This window comes from Entelurus aequoreus, linkage group LG05, assembly GCF_033978785.1.
Source record: "Entelurus aequoreus isolate RoL-2023_Sb linkage group LG05, RoL_Eaeq_v1.1, whole genome shotgun sequence".
Taxonomy (NCBI): Eukaryota; Metazoa; Chordata; class Actinopteri; order Syngnathiformes; family Syngnathidae; genus Entelurus; species Entelurus aequoreus.
This window is the reverse complement of record NC_084735.1, coordinates 41,721,820-41,743,310: the sequence shown is the minus strand read 5'-3', so window position 1 is coordinate 41,743,310 and position 21,491 is coordinate 41,721,820. Positions and strand designations below refer to the sequence as shown.

At 43.4% G+C, this 21,491-nt stretch overlaps 1 protein-coding gene across 3 annotated transcripts in view; it reads right to left on the bottom strand.

Moving 5' to 3' along the window:
• tmlhe (trimethyllysine hydroxylase, epsilon) overlaps positions 1–21,491 on the bottom strand; it is an 86,831-nt gene that overhangs the window by 62,019 nt on the left and 3,321 nt on the right. For 2 of the 3 annotated variants that reach the window (XM_062048122.1, XM_062048120.1), the window contains exon 2: positions 9,926–10,106. The gene's annotated coding sequence lies outside the window, so the exon portion shown is untranslated. Of the gene's footprint in view, positions 1–9,902; positions 10,107–21,491 lie in introns of all 3 variants that reach the window. The other variant, XM_062048121.1, reaches the window with a different exon arrangement.

Below are 21,491 nucleotides of genomic sequence, written 5' to 3'. Positions count from 1 at the left end.
ATTATAGGATTTTATTGATATGTCACCATGTAATTATCTCTTGAGTTATTAGAGCAGGACTCGGAATCGAGATGTTTAAAATGTTTGTCGAACAGCACATGTAACTTTCTTAGTAAAACCTATTCAGTCAGTCGCCTGTCACAACTTAAATTGTTTACATTGTAAGCAGTTTAAAGGCACTTTGACAAATATATTAAATTTCCCAGCTCTGTTGCAACTGCTTCTTTGGTTGTCATTAGTGTGGAAACACACTGTCCAGAGCATCTCAGGAAAACAACTGGTTTGCATCTGCTGTTGCTCATGCAATGTAGATATTTGTCATACAATTGGCACTCAGCATCAAGGGTTGGAATTGGGGGTTAAGTCACCAAAAATGATTCCCGGGCGCGGGCCACTGCCACTGCCCCCCTCACCTCCCAGGGGGTGATCAAGGGTGATGGGTTAAATGCAGAGAATAATTTTGCCACATATAGTGTGTGTGTGACAATCATTGGTACTTTAACTTTACTTTTAACAATTCAATACAGCACAACTGTCCAAACATTGTCATACTTGAATAGTATTTAAAAGCAAATATTTCTGGAAGGCTAACATTTCTGGGATTCAACAGAATTTGCTACATCTACTGTATATGGTAAACATTTCACATTTGCACTTTGGTCCACCATGTCAATGATTGAATTATGTCTCTGTAGTATTAAAAACAAACTTTCAAGGAGCAAAGCTTCATGGCTGTCTCAATTTTATAGAAAAAGTTATTGTTTTCATGTTTTAAGTCAAAATCTTTAGGCTCCAGTAATCACTATTCTTACCTCAGTTATGCTTTACTTCAAATACAACTTATATGTCCATCCATTTCTTTTTTTTGTCCTGTCCAGCTACTCAGGGATATCATATTGTTGATGTAGATGCCCATATTTGCTGTACAGATGTTGCCTTATTTGTATTTAATTTTATTTTATTAAATGGATTTATGTTAATGTTTGGCGCAGCAGGATCGGAGCTGGAGGGGATAAAAAGAGAAAAAAAGGAAGACAGAGGGAGAAATTGCGGGGACAAGACGGGGATAAGCCAGAGAGACAACAACAATAACAACCACAAAAACAACAACAGAACAGCATCAGCAAAAACGATATGTACAAGTATGATACGAAAAGAGATAGCAAAGAAGCAGTGAGTGAAGTAAGTGTTAATAACACGGAAATGGCAATGAACATTATTGCACTACAAATGGAGCAATAAAAATACCAATAGAAATAGCACTATTGATAATGAATAATAACAATAATTACCTATATTATCAACAATGCAATTGTTTCAAATGCAACAATTCATACATGTAATGATAACTTGAATTAAAAAAGAAATCAGATAAATGGAGGGGAACAAAGAGAAGCGAACTGTATTAACCTTGTAGATTGTTATATTAACAATAGGTTAAGCTTTGTCAGTGTGCTGTGTTTTACTCAGTTTCCCCTAGGGGAACAACGTTAATATATGTTTGATGAAACGTGATTATATGCATTAGTGTATGTATGCATATGTGCTTGTATATGTACAGTATGTGTATATGTATGTTTGTACAGTGGATGAGCGTGTGGATGTATGTACCGTGAGTGTGTATGTATGTGAGAGCGTAGGTACCTATGTATGTGGGTAAGTACAAATGTGTGCGGGCAGGGGCACCGCTAGGAATTTTGGGCCCCATGAAAAGAATCTTTACAGGGCCCCCTCTATTATAATTTCATCATCATTAGGGGCCTCTCTGGGCCCCCCTCCATCATGGGCCCCTAGAATCTGTCTCCTTTACCCCCCCTTTTCGGCGCCCCTGTGTGCGAGTATATGTGTATATACTGTATGTATGAATAATTGTGTGTATAGTATGTGAGTATGTATGTGAATGTGTATGTACAATATATTTGTACGTTCAAATGTACGGCCCCAGCCACCCACAGAGCCCAACCCAAAACAGCCCAGGGAACAAGGGACAGCCAGGCTGGCCAGCGACAGGAACCCCGGAGCAGGGCTGACCGTGCCACACGGCCAGTTGCAGGCCATAGATAGATGCGTCCAACAGAGGAAAAGGCACGGGGGAAGCAGGGGCCAGCCATCCCCCAAGCCAGCGAGAGACCACACCCCACGCGGGCAGAAAGACAGGATACCGAGGGAGGGAGCCAGAGACTAATATATGTATATATATATATAATTATTATATATATATATATATATATATATATATATATATATATATATATATATATATATATATATATATATATATAGTATATATAATATATGTGTGTGTATATAATATATATATATATATCAATCAATCAATCAATGTTTATTTATATAGCCCTTAATCACAAGTGTTTCAAAGGGCTGCACAAGCCACAACGACATCTGGGGTACAGGGCCCACATAAAGGCAAGGAAAACTCACCCCAGTGGGACGTCGGTGTGAATGACTATGAATGAGAAACCTTGGAGAGGACCGCATATGTGGGTAACCCCCCCCCCTAGGGGAGACCGAAAGCAATGGATGTCGAGTGGGTCTGACATAATATTGTGAAAGTCCAGTCCATAGTGGATCTAACATAATAGTGAGAGTCCAGTCCATAGTGGGGCCAGCAGGAAACCATCCTGAGCGAAGACGGGTCAGCAGCGCAGAGATGTCCCCAACCGATGCACAGGCGAGCAGTCCATCCCGACTCTGGACAGCCAGCACTTCATCCATGGCCATCAACTAATCGATTAAATCGATTATTAAAATAGTTGCCGATTAATTTAGTCATCGATTCGTTGGATCTATGCTATGCGCATGCGCAGAGGTTTTTTGTTTGTTTTTTTAATTTAAAAAAAATCTTTTTTTTTTTTTAATAAACCTTTATTTATAAACTGCAACATTTACAAACAGCTGAGAAACAATAATCAAAATAAGTATGGTGCCAGTATGCTGTTTTTTTCAATAAAATACTGGATATATATATATATATATATATATATATATATATATATATATATATATATATATATATATATATATATATATATATATATATATATATAAATATATATATATATATATATATATATATATATATATATATATATATATATATATATATATATATATATATATATATATATATATATATATATATCACCTAGGCCTTCAGTGATGTCCGACTTCAATAATGACCTCTCAAAATACCATAATTTATGTCACCACATGACCATTGCTGGAGAAATACTATACAGCAGTGGTCCCCAACCACCGGGCTGCGGCCCGGTACCGGTCCGCGGACCGATTGGTACCGGGCCGCACAAGAAATTTATTTTTTATTTATTTAAAAAAAAAATTTTTTTTTAATGAAATAAATGATAATAAATGATAAATGGGTTATACTTGTATAGCGCTTTTCTACCTTCAAGGTACTAAAAGCGCTTTGACAGTATTTCCACATTTACCCATTCACACACACATTCACACACTGATGGCGGGAGCTGCCATGCAAGGCGCTAACCAGCAGCCATCAGGAGCAAGGGTGAAGTGTCTTGCCCAAGGACACAACGGACGTGACAACACCAACAGTGTACAAAATGGGTTATTTTCTGGCGCATTTAAAAATCAATAAACCCGCATCAGCAATTAGAACATATTGTATGTGGTACTGTCAAAATTAAATGGCAAAAAAACATTAAACGTGAAAAAATAAAGAAATAAAATATCTGAACTCACAATTTGCATGGCAACATAAGCTAGCTGAATTCTGATTGGATAAAAACTCTAAAACCTATAAACAACAGCGCTGGAATGAGCATAATATGACATGAAGAGAATATGAATACTTTTAGATGTTTAGGGAAACTAAATAAAAAAAAATTTTTATCTTTAATTATGATCATGATTTCTGGCTATGTTAGGCCAGCAGAGAAGGCCTTGCTTGACGGCACACCACTGATATACATACACACACACACACATGTATATATATTAGGACTGTCAAACGATTAAAATATTTAATTGCAATAATCACATTTTTATAGTTGACTCAAAATTCATTGCGATTAATCGCAGATAGGTATAACTTTTCACCATTAATAAGTGTACCATAAACGGATCATTTTCAGGGGGGGTGGCTTCATATTGCTGCATGACAATGTTTTAACCTTCTCTATTAATTAATAAAATGTAATATTGAGCCTGCTAATTATTCTGTAAACGAAGACTCGACCAGAACATTTTATAAAAGAATCTACACAATATTTCAGCCAGCCAGAAAAATCCCACCCCCTAATATTCCTAAACTGATGTACAAGCATTTCTTTAGGTGCAAATATCACAGAATAACATTACAAAACATCTCTAACAAAGCATGATCATTATTTTTTTTAATGTCAGGGTTTCCCCTAAATTGCCAAAATACCTGTGGCGGTGGGGGCGTGGTTAGGTTGGTCGATATGACATCATTACATGATTTGCTATGGTGCAAATATTGTTTTTAAAGCGACTTGAATATACATTTACAACAAATATGTTATTATTAAATATAGTATTAACATATATATTTTCTTACATAACATCATTTTGTTCTATTTTTAAATATATGCTGCTTATTGTACAATATACTTTCTTGAGAATAATAGTTTTTTTTTAGAGAGTTCTCCAATCCTTTTAGTCACTTTTTCTGTAATAAAAACGACTGGCAACAAATCTTGCATCTATTGTTGGTGTTATTGGAGACCGTACTCATTTTTCTAGACTGTTGTGGAGTTAGTAAACAACGAGACAGGAGACGTGAGCGTAGTCGAGGAAGTTTACTAGCTCCAACCTAGCATGTCATACATTCGACAACAACAACGACCTCTCAACCGGAAGCAGAAGAAGCTAACTCCCCCTCCGCTTCTTCTCTTAAAGCTACAGTGTCCTCTTAGGTGAATGTCTCTCATTATATGGTTTGGGTCACCACACAGGCCCCCCCAGAATTCACCTACACAAAACCCTGCAAAACAGAAACAGTGCAATTGCATAACAGAAAAACATGACCCTGCAGTAAATGAACAGTAACCAACACAGTGCAAAGTCAATGGGAAAACAGGTGACGGGCCGGGGGGCGGACCTTCCGTCCGTAACGGCTGTGCCTGACAGGAGGGGAAACAGATGGGCCCGAAACGCGAGCCACAGGTGGAGCTGGGGCCGGAAGAGAGGCAGGCGCAGGGGCCGACCGAGGAGGGCGCCCCCGTCGCGGCGGCAGGGCCACTTGCACCGGCTCCCCAATGTCCACGTGAGCAGGCTTGAGACGGTCTATAGCCACCCGCTCCGGTCTGCCCCCCATGTCTACCACAAAGTTCTTATCCCCCGCCTCCAGGACACGGAAGGGCCCGTCGTATGGGGGCTGCAGCGGGGACCGATGGCTGTCGTGTCTTATGAAGACGTATTTCACCGATGGCAGATCCTTGGGGACGTAGGACTGGGGAAGGCAGTGTCGAGACGTCGGAACGGGGCCGAAGGCGTCAGCAGCGCTCCGGCACGCACTGAGGTGAGAGGCGGGCGACCAGGGAGCCGTAGTCGGAAGGAACGCCCCTGGAACCCGTAGAGGCTCGCCATACACCAGCTCCGTGGCGGATGCCTGGAGGTCCTCCTTAGGGGCTGAACGCAGGCCGAGCATGACCCACGGAAGCCGATCCACCCAGTCGCCGCCCGTGAGGCTGGCCCGCAGAGCTGCTTTCATGTCCCGATGGAACCGCTCGCACAGTCCGTTGCTCTGCGGGTTGTAGGCAGTAGTGCGGTGGATCTTCATCCTGAGGTGCTCAGCAACCGCCGTCCAGAGCTCAGAGGTAAATTGGGAGCCTTGGTCGCTTGTGATGTCACCAGGCGTGCCAAAATGGGCCACCCAGCAGCCGATGAACGCCCGTGCCACCTCCGCGGCCGTCGTCGAGGACAAGGGGATAGCCTCCGGCCATCTGGTAGCCCTGTCCACAATAGTGAGGAGGAAGTTATAACCACGGGAGGGAGGCTGAGGGCCCACAAGGTCAACATTCACGTGGTCGAACCGCCTCTCTGGAACCACAAACGGCGCCAAAGGGGCTTTGGTATGGCGGTGCACCTTGGCGCGCTGGCACGCCACACACAAACTGGCCCAGGCTCTAACATCCTTGCGGAGCCCCGGCCAAACAAACTTGACACTCACCATCTTGGTCGAGGCCTTCACCCCAGGATGTGAAAGGCCGCGGACGGTGTCGAAAACCCGGCTCCGCCAGGAAGCAGGCACCAGGGGTTGCGGTTGGCCGGTGGAGACGTCGCAGAGGAGGGTAGTGTTAGCCGCGTCGAACGCCACGTCCTCCAGGCGCAGCGCCGTAGGGCCCGACCGGTAGTCCTGAACGGCCGCGTCCTTGGCCTGGTCCGCTGCCATAGCGGCGTAGTCGAGCCCCAAGTGAACGGAGTTAACAACAGCCCGTGAAAGGCAGTCGGCGACAAAGTTATCCTTGCCAGACACATGTTGTATGTCCGTAGTGAACTCAGAGACCGCCGCGAGATGGCGCTGCTGACGCCCAGGCCACGGCTCCGAAGTTTTGGCCATGCAGAACGTCAGCGGTTTGTGGTCCACGAAAGCGGTGAACTGCCGGCCCTCCAACAGGAACCGAAAGTGTCTGGTTGCGAGGAAAAGTCCCAGTAGCTCCCTATCAAAGGTGCTGTACTTGCGCTCATTTTCCCGGAGCTGTTTACTGAAGAACGCCAATGCTGCCATCCACCAGCCACCCACTGCTCACATACGGCCCCCTCGGCATAGTCGGAGGCGTCCGTCGTAAGGGCTATAGGGGCGGCCGGCGACGGGTGAGCTAGCAGCGCAGCATTGGCCAGCGCAGACTTGGCAGCCTCAAAAGCCTCATCCATCTCTGAGGACCAGTCCAACTTGTCCTTAGACTTCTTCCCCCGGTGGGCCCTATAAAGGGGACGCATGACGTGTGCAGCACGAGGCAGGAAACGGTTATAAAAGTTCACCATGCCCAAAAACTCCTGCAAGGCCTGTACAGTAGGGGGACGGGGGAACGCGGCGACAGCCTCAACCCTGTCGGGCAGGGGAACGGCCCCCTGCGGAGTGATGTGGTGCCCGAGGAAGGTGATGGACGACTCCCCGAACTGACACTTGGCTGGGTTGATGATGAGGCCGTGCTCGCTAAGCCTCTCGAACAGCTGCCTGAGGTGTGTCATGTGTTCCTCCACCGACGCCCTGGCCACAAGGATGTCGTCCAAGTACACAAACAAAAATGGCATGTCCCGGAGCACAGAGTCCATAAGACGTTGGAACGTCTGCGCCGCCCCCGTAAGGCCAAACGGCATACGTAAGAACTTGAAGAGCCCGAAGGGTGTGATGACAGCCGTTTTTGGGACATCTCGCGGGTGGACCGGTACCTGGTGGTAGCCTCGCACTAAGTCAATTTTGGAATAGATGGTAGCGCCCGCCAAGTGGGAAGAGAAATCTTGGATGTGCGGTATGGGGTACCGGTCGGGGGTCGTGGCGTTGTTTAGGCGACGGAAGTCTCCGCAAGGGCGCTAACCCCCGCCGGCCTTAGTAACCATATGTAGCGGAGAAGCCCACGGGCTGTCCGAACGAACATGTTGTCTAGGAGTGAAACACTGAGACAATGTGTGTGCACGGAGGAAATACTTGCTGGAATCGGGCCCGATGTTGGCATAAAATTGGCCATAAAAGCTAAAAAAGAACGTCACACTTAGTTTGTTTTCTCCTGGATGCTGCAATTCAGTATATTACTTTATTTTCGTAGGTGTGGCGGCTAATATGAAGCCCGTACATTAAGGAGAAACCCTAAACGTAGTTAAACCAGATGTATAGTGTAGCGCTTTTGAACACGGAAAAATGTGTGATTGGTTTGAGAAAATGTCTTGACATGTTTTAATGTCGGATCGACTGTTGGCAATTAAAAAAAAGTCTTCTTCTACGTCTTTCATTTCTGTTGAATTTTTATGTCATCTTACTTACTAAAAAAGTCACATTAACAATCTAAATGTTTTGTTATCACTGAACCTTAACCGTAATCTGAACATGGAAGTGAAGCATCACCCACCTCTAGAACGACACGTGCAGCAGGTGTTTGCTGCGGGAATGTTGCCTCTTCTCACGGCTTAAAAATAGTCCTTTCTTGTCGGGAGAACAATTTGTCATGGCTTTGAACCTGATATTTCCATAATGTGCCCTTTTCATTATAAATGTCTGCTCGCTTATGGCTCATCAGTAGCAAGTTAACTGCAGCAAGTTCCCCCGCTATGGCACGGCAAGAGGGTAAAAAAAAAAGTGTTCTCGTTAATCGCCCGTTAAAAAAATTAGTGCCATTATTGACATTTATCGTTAACGCTGTATCGCGTTAACTTTGACAGCCCTAATATATACAGTACACACATACACATATACAGTACATACTGTACCTACATCCATCCTTACATACACATATACATAAACACACACATATATAACAATAATAATTACATACATACACACACACAAGACATATATAAACAAAAAAAACCATACACAGGCCGGCAGGGCCATTTTTGTAGTCTCTGGTATGACTCAGCAGGGGTTTGAACTCACAACCTATTGATCTCAGGGCAAACACTTTAACCACAAGGCCACTGAGCACTGTGATTCTTTACCAAATGAGAGCTTAAAGCATATTTATTTATAAGTATAATGCAGATGCCTTTTTTTTTTTCTTTCTAAAAAGCACATCTTTTTTTGCACATGCTAAAAAATGAATCACTCAATTGGGCTAAGCCCCATATTTTCTTCAATACTAATCAAGCCCATGCAGTTGCTCATTGGTTATGTTAGTTGTCAGATAATGATAATGATATGGCTAAGCTTAGCTAACTTTAGCTATGCCACTACAGACAGGCAGCCATTTTGAATTTGAAATTACAATGATATATATTTTTTTGTTTTTTGCAAACCGGCATGATTTCCAAATAATAATGAACATAAATGAGTAGATAAGCACTCAGAGAGCTCAGACTTCCCTCAAGGCCCTTTATCCCACCAGTAAAGAATCCTTAAAAAAAAAAAAAACAGGATCGAGTTAGCGATTAGATCACCCAAAAAACTACACTTTCTTTTGCCAATTTCTGCCATTTCCTGAAAGTTTCATCACAATCTGCCCATAACCTTTTTTTAGTTGTGTTGCTAATGTAATGGGAACCTTTTGTGACCTTGTCACATCAGAGTTCAGGGATTACTAAAAAAAAGAAACACAAAGACAGACAGACAAACCTCTATGAATAAAGATAATACAGCAGAAATATTAAAAGTAATACAGGCAATAAGAATACAGACATTTTGGCGTTTTTTAATATTTATGACACGCCCCGGTCACACACGCAAAAATGACACATTTATCAATCTGGAAGTAATGGCGGCACTTCGCCAGGGATAAAAAAAAGAATGTCAGCATGAAAGGTAAGATTGATGCAATCATTTATGTTGGTATTTAAAACAAGGCCAAGTGTACACTCTGGTTGTATCTTACTAGAGGGAGAAGACGTGAAATTTTGTCATTTGCGTTTCTAACACAATTGAGGTTTGTGTAAGCGTGTTTGTGTGTGCGTGAATGCATGAGAGACGGGCGTGCTTTGTTACAAATAACAACTAAGACTCAAACTATCAACAACATGCATTCTTGCAGCAAAGTTTGATATTATTGGTCACTATAAGAAGTACAATTGAAAAAAAAATGTTGGTCACTTCATTGAGATTTCTGTTGTGTATGTGTACACGTTCATGTACACTTGACATGGCATGTACGTGTGCCTCAGTCATTTTATGCAGGCCTAACGACAATTTCTAATCAATTTAATTTGTAATCATGAGAACTATAGAAACTTGCCTCCTTGGGGTGGCTGGACTCACCCGAAGAAGAGATATGATGGAGAGCTTGGTCATACGAGAGAGGAGCTCAGAGAAGAGCAGCAGCTCCTTCACATCGAAAGGGGTCATTTGAGGAGGCTTGGGCACATGCTTCCTGGATGACTCTCTGGTGAGATGTTCCCGCAAGTAGACCTGGAAATGCTTTGGTGTCCCTTCGGTGAAACTGAAAGAAGAAGAAGAGACTGGTAAATCTGGACTGTGAATGCAACGATTAATCAATTAAATCAATTGGAAAAAGGCTTTGATTTGTATATTGTTGCTTCAGTGATGAAAATAGTGATGATGATTATACTCTGAACATTGTGCGCCTATTCGTGATGCAGGTTGTGCTGCCGGTGATGTGGCCAGTTTGTGAGTGTTTGTGTCTGTGGCATGGACAGCGGAGTGCCGAAACAGATGGCTTAAAGGAAAACAACGACAAGGTGAAAAAGGAGCAACTGGCCCAAAGAATATGACAAATAAATATTTTTTATTTAAATTTTAAATTGGCGCCTTGTGCAGAATTGGCTATTTTTGGAATTCCACCAAACTATCAAAAAATTAAGCAGACTTTTAGGGATAGTATCGCCTTTGCAAGATTAATAGCTCGCAGTAGGATTTTATTGGAGTGGAAATCACAGTTTGCCCCCAAGGCCTATGGCTTAAGGACCTCATGTTTTTCTTAGATTTTGAGAAATGTAAATATAATCTGAGGGGTATACCAAAACAATTTAACTTGACCTGGGACTGCATAATTAGTTACATAGCTAAATTAAAGACACTACAGGATAAATGTGACACTCCCTGTTGACAATGAACATTTCCACGTACCTCAACTCTTTTTTTGTTGTTATTTTTATTCAGTGACACTTCTTTGTAGGTTTGTGATTTTTATTGTCGTTACTTTTTTTCCTTTTACTCAGTTATTGTGATTCTCTATCTGCTTGTGGTGAAGAGGAAGACAGTACATTGCTACCCACTGTGACTGAAATGTAGGACGGGGGGTGGGAGAGGGTGTTATTATTTTTATTTTATTTTATTTTGTTTATTTTCCTTTGTATTTTTGGGGGGGGGCAAAAAAAAAAAGTATTCAGTACCTGTATTATGATTTCCCTATCAAATGAATAAATACTTTTTTTTTTTTTTAAAGAAGAACATATAAAACAAGATATCAAGGTGAAATATTAGCACCATCAAACAGAGCAACAATGATTCAGCATTACCAGAAAGAATCCTACACATTTAAGGGCAGCAAACAACCAAAAAGTCTATTTTGGTGGTTAACACAATCTTATGTTTAACTTGCATAGCAAATGTTGTATTCAAGCACCTGGAGGCATATGAGGACATGTTAGCTACTGCAGTTTGTATGTTAGTGCTAGTAAGTTGTTTGTCCAAAAAAACAATCACCACACCTCCAATTTATTATGTTCAAATATATGTGTGAAATTGTTGAATACATTGTCACTATCATACTTTATCAGTAAGTAATTTTGTTTAGTTTGGTTCTTTGTTTATTATTTATTTCCTGGTTTTAGGCTACACAGTTTGGTAGAAGTAAAATTGCAATTTCAATGGTATCTGCATTTATAAAAAGAAACAGTAAAGGTCATTAGAAAAATCCTTGTTTATTTCAATTATGTATGAATGAATGAATGATCTTTATTGTCATTGTGCAAGTACAGGTACAGGTCCAACGAGATTTAGATTGCTTCCCTGAGGTGCTTTGCATTTTTTTTTAAAAGAAGAAACCACACAATATACAAAAACAACACAATATACACAATATGCAATATACAATGTGGCCTAAGACCACTCTAGGAGGCAATGTAAAAGAAAACGAGACAGTAAAAAGTATAAAGTGACTAGAGAGGAGTAATGCTGAATCCCAGTGTGCTAAGGGGGTGGGAGTCAGCATTTCCTACCTCCTATGCTGTGCAGGCTTTTTATTGTGGATTAATTGTGTGAATAAATATGATAAATATTGTCCAATTGGCATGTAATCGCTGATTGCACAGTCCCGGATCGTGATTGACCGGTGGCTTCCTCATGTTGCACGTGAGGGAGTTTTTGTTTTTTGTTTTTTTTACAATTTAGCTGCGTTTAGTGCAGTTATGGCCCGGGGGTAGAAACTGTTCCTGAGTCTATTTGTGCAGGTTCGCATGGTTCTGAAACGTCTGCCGGAAGGCAGCCGATCGAAGTGGCTGTTGCCGGGGTGGGATGGGTCCTTGAGTATGTTGGCTGCCTTCTTCAGGCAGCGGGAGTTACAGTTCTTCCAGGGAGGGGAGGGGGCACCCGATGATTTTTTGGGCCGAGTTGACGACCCTCTGGAGAGCTTTCCTCTCTGCTGCTGTGCAGCTGCAGAACCATACGCAGATGCAGTATGTGAGGATGCTCTCCACAGAACAGCGGTAGAAGGACACCAGCAGATCCTGTCTCAGGTGGAGATTCCTGAGTACTCTCAAGAAGTAGAGCCTCTGCTGTGCCCTCTTGACGATGGCCGTGGTGTTGGTCCTCCAGGACAGGTCCTCATCCAGGTGAACTCCCAGGAAGCGTAGGGATGAGACTCTTTCCACACAGCCCCCGTCGATGTAGAGGGGCTGTATGGTAGTTTTTCTCCTCCTGCTGTCCAAGATCACTTCCTGGGTCTTGAGCTGGTTCAGCTTCAGGTTGTTCACCCTGCTCAACACTGCCAGCTGCTCCACCTCATCCCGGTATGCCGTCTCGTCGACCCCAGAGATGCAGCCCACCACCGTTGTGTCATCGGCAAACTTTATGATGTGATTGCCGGGGTGGGTGGCTGTGCAGTCGTGGGTGTAGAGTGAGTAGAGCAGGGGGCTCAGCACGCAGCCCTGAGGTGAGCCGGTGCTGAGGCTGAGGAGGTGTGGGTACCCATCCTCACCCTCTGATGGCGGTCAGTCAGGAAGTCTTTAATCCAGAGACAGGTGGGGTTGGATATTCCGAGGTCTGCTAGCTTGATCACCAGTCTGTCAGGTAAGATGGTATTAAATGCAGAGCTGAAGTCTACAAAGAGCAGCCGTACATAGCCCCCCCTCCATGTGGGACATGGCGGAGTGGAGAGCCGTAGCGATGGCGTCCTCCATAGACCTGTTGGCTTAGTAGGCAAACTGATGGGGGTCCAATGCGGGCGGTAGGGATGAGAGGATGTGGGTCCGGACCAGTTTCTCGAAACACTTCATTGTGATGGAAGTGAGTGCCACTGGCCGGTAGTCGTTCAGACAGCTGACAGTGTTTTTCTTTTTGGGGACCGGGATGATGGTGGAGGTTTTCAGGCAGGATGGGACGGTGGCCTGGGACAGGGACCGGTTGAAGATGTCGGTGAGGACACCAGCCAGCTGATCAGCGCAGTCTCTCAGCACCCGTCCGGAGACGCCGTCCGGTCCCGCAGCTTTCCTCTGGTTCACGGCTTTCAGTGTGCGTCTGACCTCGTGTTCCGTCACTGAAAGGGGGAGGCTGCTGTGGTCTGCCGAGTGAGGTGTGACTGCTGATTGAGGTGTGGTTGTTGGGTGAGGTGTTGCTACTGAGTGAGGTGTGACTGCTTCCGATGGTGGTACCTCAAAGCGGGCGTAGAAGGAGTTCAGCTCCTCTGCCAGCCAGGGGTCTCCCCTGCCGGCCGGGAGGTTGCTGGGCCTGTAGTTGGTCATGTGCTGGACCCCCTGCCATACCCTCCTGGAGTCATTGCTTTGGAAGCAGTCCTCAATCTTCGTTTTGTAGTCCTCCTTAGCCTCCCTGATACCACGCTTCAGGCTGGCTCTGGCAGTGCTGTAGAGCTCCCCGTCGCCAGATCTGAACGCGGTGTCCCTCTCCCTCAGCAGCCTCTGCACCTCTCTCGTCATCCATGGCTTTGTGTTGGAATAGACTCGGACGCGCTTATCCACAGTAACAGAGTCTGTGCAGTGTTTTATGTAGCCCAGTACTCCTGATGTGTATTTCTCCAGGTCCTCGTCTACAAAGACCTCCCACGCAGTGGTGTCAAAGCAGTCTTGTAGCTTTTCAGTGGCACCTTCAGGCCAGGTTTTGATGGACTTTGTTGTGGTGGGAGCACTTATCCGGGTGGGGGTGTATGCTGGGATGAGTAGCAGGGATGTGTGGTCTGACTGGCCCATGTGTGCTAAAGGTTTAGCTCTGTAGCCCAGTTTAATATTTGAGTAAACCTTGTCTAGTGTGTTTTTGCCTCTTGTGGCACATTTTACATGCTGGTGTAGTTTGGGGAGCACTACCTTCAGATTAGCATGGTTAAAGTCTCCTGCGATGATATGAGCAGCCTCCGGATACATGCTTTGTTGCTGGTTGATTGTATCATGCAGCTGACCTAGCGCCGTGCTAGCGTTAGCATCTGGCGCTATGTACACTGCGGTTAGCAACACAGCATTGTATTCCCTCGGCAGGTAAAAGGGTTGACATTTAATAGTCAGATATTCTAAATTAGGGGAACAGTGGCTACTCACAATGCTTGTGTGTGTTCCCCATGTGTCCTTTGTGAATATTAATAGTCCTCCTCCACGCGATTTCCCTGTAGCCTCTTTTGTCCTGTCCAGGCGGTGTAGAGTGTAGCCTGTTAGCTTGATAGCTAGGTCCGGGATGTATGAATGGAGCCAGGTTTCTGTGACAATTAGCACGCAGCTATTCCTCACGGTGGTGTTCGTTGCTACCTGTAGCCTCAGTTCGTCCATCTTGTTTGCAAGTGATCTTGCATTTGTGAGAAATATACTCGGCAGTGGTGGTCTGTTCGGTCGTTGTCTTAGCCTCTCCAGCAGACCAGCTCTGCAGCCTCGTTTCTGTTTACGTTCTCTACGCTGCCTGCGGCGCTTTGTTCCGGGTATAGTGTACCATGGAGATCCGGGTTGTCTCGCAATTTCTTCCGGGATGTTGTTTACACAGATAAACTCGGCCGTGACGGCGCTTTCTCCGGGAGATCCGACTTCTATGAGATCCTGCCTGGTGTAAACGTTGTTTGCCCGACAGAATGTAAAAAGTAAAATAACAAAGACGTACATAAATAACATAAAAAAGCACCGAACGGGAGAGCGTTGAGCCTCTGCGACTAGTCGCGACGCCATCTTGAACAAAAAAAACAAAAAAAATAAAAAATAAAAAAATTATTATGTTCCGTAAAAGACGTATTGAGTCTAGAAAGTGTGTTTTATTCGATTAAATGTTTTGCGCGAGTCCACCATTGTAGTCTGACGCTGTAGTCAATAAGCTTCTTCTTTTTCCCTTTCCTCTTGTTGTGGGGCAGACTGGCTCGTACATGCTCATGCATCCTCCCTTGTTGCCATTTTATAACAAAAATTAGCGTACGGTTCAAACTTGTATCTGCCTTTAGACTCGATATAGACGTGCTAAAAACTACAACATGAATGACGGGGAGAAGACGCTGACAATGTGGAGGCATGTATATAAGACTGCCCACAAAGCTGGACATTTTGAAGACACGGTCAGAAAGTGGCCTGAAGATGGTCTGTAAAACATAATCTAGGCAACATGTTGACCAAAGAACCACCGTTACATGTTATGTAGGCCACAAGGAAGTGTTTAAAAGGTAGAAAAACAAATCATAATACGACCCCTTTGATGCGCTACAAAAGAGGGGAAATCTTAGAGAAATATATCATTTAAAACATTTGTATGCATGTACAACACTTAAAACACTTATTATATTAGTATGGAATTCAATTATGGAAAGGATTAATCAAAGAAGTCAAATAATGTACTAATATCATCCAGTTAAGAAACTGCTGAAACTCTACAAGTGTTTACAAAGTACAAGGAAGACGAATCCCGATAAACATCTCGAACCTTATGAAAAAAATGTATAATCTTATTTATCTCTTTATGTGAATCATTTTTAACTATGTATTGAGAACTTTATTTATTGTTTATTTGTGTATCTAATATTCACTTACTTACTCATTGATCTAGTTATTTATTTACTTACTCATTGATTTATTGATTTAATTTTGTGTTACAGAATGAGTACAGGAAAATGTGTTAGAAATTGTTATGAAACAAAAAGGGGTTTAGGGTTGAATACAATCTGCTTCGTCCTACTCCTTTTCGTACATGCTGTAATTAGAAACTGGAAATATGTGATGTATGATAATGTAATTGTATGCATATTCGAAATAAACTAACACCATAACCATATATTGTCCTTATTTTATAAACATATAGACTTATATAAATAGACTCATTCTTATTCCTTATTTGTATATCATTATCTTGTGATTCACACTGTTGTTTAGGTGAGGGAACATTAAAAATAGTGATCTACTTGTCAATTCAGATGGGGTAGGATATAAAACCATCTTATGGAATGTTTACAATGAAAACATAAGTCAAATTAAATAATAATCAATGTTTCAGAATAATTCTTACCAATAGACTCTATGTTAATGGTGAGATGTGCAAGTTTGAATTACTCTGATTAAAATATTATTTTATATAAATACTGCCAGTGATTGTTTCCTTATACAGTCATCCCTCTCCACATTGTGCTTCAGATATTGCGGCTTCACCCCATCACAGACTTTAGAAAAAATATATTTAAAGAATATTGTAACAGATTTTTGGCCCAAATTAAGCATGTTACAGTTAGCATTTTAGCATGATAACAATATAGCATGCTACATTTTTTCGCTAATACATCATAGTAGCTCCTTTGAATTCCTTTCATTTTACTTTATTTTTGGTAATATTCTTAACTTTTCTTGCCTTTTTTTTAATCTCTTACCTTCCATAAACCACTAATTATGGTTCTTGGGCTCTTTTGTGTGTTTTCGTTACTTTTCTTTTTCTTTTCGGGCCGTTTTGTGTTTGGCTTTGATCAGCGGAGCAGTAGACCTTTTGTTTACACACGCGAGGAGCTGTTTGCGCTCTCCTTACCAGCGCTATGGGGAACGCGGCCGGACCTTCCCGTGGAACTACGGAAAAAGTGCAGGGGACGCCGTGCCGGCATAAAGATGAAGGAGCGCAGAAGGAAATTTAAGCCTGCAATCCCCTCGGTCCTCATGGGGAACGTGCGGTCTTTGGCGAACAAAATGGACGAATTGTTTGGGCTCGCCCGAACTTAAAAGGAGTACGCCGTGTGCAGCATCATGTGCTTTACGGAGACTTGGCTACACGCGGACTTCCCGGACCACAGCGCGTCTCTACCCGGCTTCACAACCTCACGGGCGAATAGAAACACACTCCTGAGCGGTAAGAAAAAAGGCGGCGGGATTGCCATCTTGGTGAACGAGAGGTGGTGTAATCCTGCTTATATTACTATAAAGGAGTGTGTTTGTACGCCGGACATTGAACTTCTGGCTGTTGGAATTCGGCCATATTATTTGCCAAGGGAATTTCCTTCTGTAATCTTCATTGGAGTGTATGTTCCTCCTTCTGCTGACGAAACTGCTGCTTGTCACACCATTCACGCCGCTGTTGCTAAGCAACAGACCAAACATCCCGATGCCCTCATTCTCATTTCGGGGAACTTTAATCATGTTTCTCTGGACTCTATTTTACCCACTTTCCATCAATATGTACACTGTGCAACACAGGAAAATAAAACTCTGGACCTACTGTTTGCTAATTCAAAAGATGCATACAGCGCCACTGCCCTGCCCCCCCCTGGGACGGTCTGATCACAATATGGTGCTTTTAACACCTCAATACGTTCCTGCTGTGAGGAGGCAGCCCATCTAAACTAAATCAGTGCAAATGAGGAGTATTGAGACTGGCATAGCCTTACAAGACTGCTTTGAGACTACAGACTGGGAAGTACTCTGTAAGCCTCACGGGACAGATATTGACAGCATCACAGACTGCACGACAGACTACATCAATTTCTGTGAGGACTCCATCATCCCTACAAAAACTGTCCACTGTTAGCCAAATAACAAGCCCTGGATCACCAGCCAGCTAAAGGTGCTGCTAAATAAAAAGAAGCTAGCCTTCAGATCCGGTGATCGGGACGAGTTGAAGAGGATTCAGTGGCAGCTCAAAGTTCAGCTTCAAGAAGGGAAAGATGCCTATAGAAGGAAGCTTGAAGCTAAACTCCAACAGAACAACACTTGTGAGGTTTGGAAGGGTATGAAGGCCATCACAGGCTTCAACAATAAAGCCAAACTGCTGGATGGGGGTGTAGATAGAGCCAACGAGCTGAATTTGTTTTTCAATAGATTTAGCAATACACCCCTTACTGGCCCTCCCCCCACTACTCCTCTTCTCACACCTCCCCTGAATTTCAATACACTAACTCCTTCTCTTTTACCTGCCACAGCCGCTTCTTTCCCCCTCCCCCCTCCCCCTCCCCCACTTCCACCCCCACTGAGAAAGCCAGCCCGGTGTGTCTGACACCTGGACATGTAAGACGGCAGCTGGAGAGAGTGAATCCAGCTAAGTCAGCAGGCCCTGACCGAGTCAACCCCTGGGTCCTGAAGACTTGCGGTGCTCAGCTAACTGGGATCCTGCGCTTCATATTCAACCTGAATCTGAAGCTAGAACGGATACCAGTGCTATGGAAAACATCCTGCATAGTGCCGGTGCCCAAGAAGCCCATCCCATCGGGCTCAAATGACTTCAGACCTGTTGCCCTGACGTCCCAGGTCATGAAGGTCCTCGAGAGACTTGTGCTGGATCAGCTGAGACCACTGGTGGCTCCTTCCCTGGATCCTCTACAGTTTGCATATCAGCCCCATGTAGGAGTGGATGATGCTGCTGCATCATGCTCACTCTCATCTGGATGGTGGGAAGGGCACTGTGAGGATCATGTTTTTTGATTTCTCCAGTGCCTTTAACACCATTCAGCCCATTGTGATGAGGGACAAGCTGCTCAGGATGGGTGTCAGTTCATCCATTGTCTCCTGGATCACTGATTACTTGTCTGACAGGCCCCAGTTTGTGCGACTGGGGAGCTCCCTGTCGGATACTGTGGTCAGTGGTGTAGGTGCTCCACAGGGGACCGTCCTGTCTCCTTTCCTGTTCACCCTGTACACCTCAGACTTCCAGTATAGTTCCAGGTCCTGCCACCTGCAGAAATACTCTGACGACTCTGCTGTGGTCGGGTGTATCAGAGAGGGACAGGAATTGGAGTACAGGACACTGATCGCTGACTTTGTGGAGTGGTCTCAGGCGAACCATCTGGTCCTTAATGTGGACAAGACCAAGGAGCTGGTCATCGACTTCAGGAAGAGAGTGACCCCGGTGGAGCCCATTAAGATCTAGGGCCGGGAGGTGGCAGTAGTGGAGCAGTACAAGTACCTGGGAGTCCACTTGAACAGCAGACTGGACTGGAAGGACAACTGCAAAGCTGTTTACAAGAAGGGAATGAGCAGACTCTTTTTCCTGAGGAAGCTTAGGTCCTTTAATGTGTGCAGCAAGCTGTTGGAGATCTTGTTTCAGTCTGTTGTGGCCAGTGCACTGTACTTTGCAGTGGTTGGTTGGGGTAGCAGCACCAGCAAAAGGGACTCAAACCGGATTGATTAACTGATCCGGAAAGCCGGCCAAACTATTGGCACGCAGTTGGAGGCGTTTGTGTCAGTGAGGGATAGGAGGACACTGGACAAACTGCTCGCCATCATGGACAATCCTGCCCACCCACTCCACCTTACAATTAAGGGACAGCTCAGCTCATACTCCAACAGGCTCCTTCAACTTCCTTCCCGCACAGTGCGATCCAAGAACTCCTTCATTCCACACTCCATCCAGCTGTATAATCACTCGCCATACAGCAATAGATGAAATCTGCCTATTACCTGACACCTGACATGTTAGCTACTTCTCTTTGTTTCTAATGTCTATTTTCTATTTCCTGCTGGATCTACTCTCTATTTTATGCTGCTGTTGTCACATATACTGTAATATTGTACATGGTCATTGGTATATATTGTATATATGTTATAGACATAATATAATGTATCTGTATATATATAATATTATGTACACATATTATGTATATATTCGTATATATGTTAGATTTGTTATCGCTATATTAGTCTATTTATACCTGCATTGTCCTTTCCATCCTTACACTTTCCATCATTGTAACTGAGCTACTGTGTTGAACAATTTCCCTTGTGGATCATTAAAGTTTGTCTAAGTCTAAGTGTAAGTCTAATTTGGCAGGTTTACACCTCAGTGTCATATATTTTGGTATTTCACTAATGCTAACTGTAATTATGCTATTTTTAGCATGTTAGCAGAGTACTGTAGCATACTAACTTTGTTGGCTCATTTTTTTGTTACTTGACGCTATCTGGCTAGCGTGCTAACTCTTAGCATTTCAGTTCAGCGTTGGCTCTTCAGCATTCACACACAATTGCAAGTTTGTAGTTCTTTAAAAAAAAATCAATATATTTGTTTTGAAGGTGTAAACTTCCAAAATGCACCCTTTGATTCGTCAGTTTGGGACAATCAGTGGAAAAAGTTTGGGCAACCCTGATCTCTACAGGCTCACTGGTCAGAAAACACAATACATTAAATATAATTTAAAATAATTACTTACTTGTAGTGGGAGTGACAAAGTCTGCATGAGGTAAGTCTACACAAAGTAGTTGATTTTGATTTTCATTTGTTTCTAGGAAAACTTGAGCATTGATGCGCATGTGTGTGTATCCTCAGTAGCGTTGGGTAGCTCTTTTTGACAAAGCAGCTCGATTTGACAGACAACGAAGATAAAGGCAGCATTTTAATAAAAAACGCGGAGAAAAAAAAACCTTGCTGGAAAACCTCAGACTCTGTCAGTTATTTATCGCACTAATTAAAACCTAATTGTACAGCCCTACCGTGGTAAAACTCCTCACAATTAGTATTACTCTTTTGAAGTCAAATGAAGAAAAACGTGATTGATAACCGCACTTTGATAAACTCACAGACGGACTGGCGCTAGCTCACTAGCTTAAATGCTAACATGAAAACAAGAGTCATTAACTTCTTTCCCCATTAGGAAACGGCATACCCCAATCTAAACTTGTATAAAACACATTACTGTCTGAGCAACTAATCTTCAATTGTGCACATTGAACCTACAAGCTGTACTCTTTTAGGACAGAGTGACCGTTATATACTCAGAGGAATTTGAGACGCAAGTGTTTTTACAATGCGATCAAGGACTGCTGAACAGCGTAGGATGCCACAACGAGAACACTCTTATTAGGGAAGCATATGAAACACAAAACAGGCAAAATAGTGGACTTCATAACAGTGTCTATTTATTTTAGTATTTTGTTTTTGTAACTTGTTTTAATGGCTTCAGTGTGTTTAAGTATTTTTCAGCACATTCAACAATGCTGCGCTAACAATGATAATTTGGGTCACAATAACCGTGATATGAAATGTTCACATAGTTACATCCCTAGTATATTTAGAAGAAGATATTAACTGTCAGTGGTAATTAGCGATGGGCACCGTTTGAATTTGGACGATTCTGGTTCCGATTATAGTTTTGATTGTAGTTCCCAAAGATTCTCGATTCTGAGTCAAAAATATACTATACATTTCTCACGAGGCTGTTTTCAAGCTGTGTATAAATATTAGGATGTTTTTTGTGGATTTGTTGCGGCTC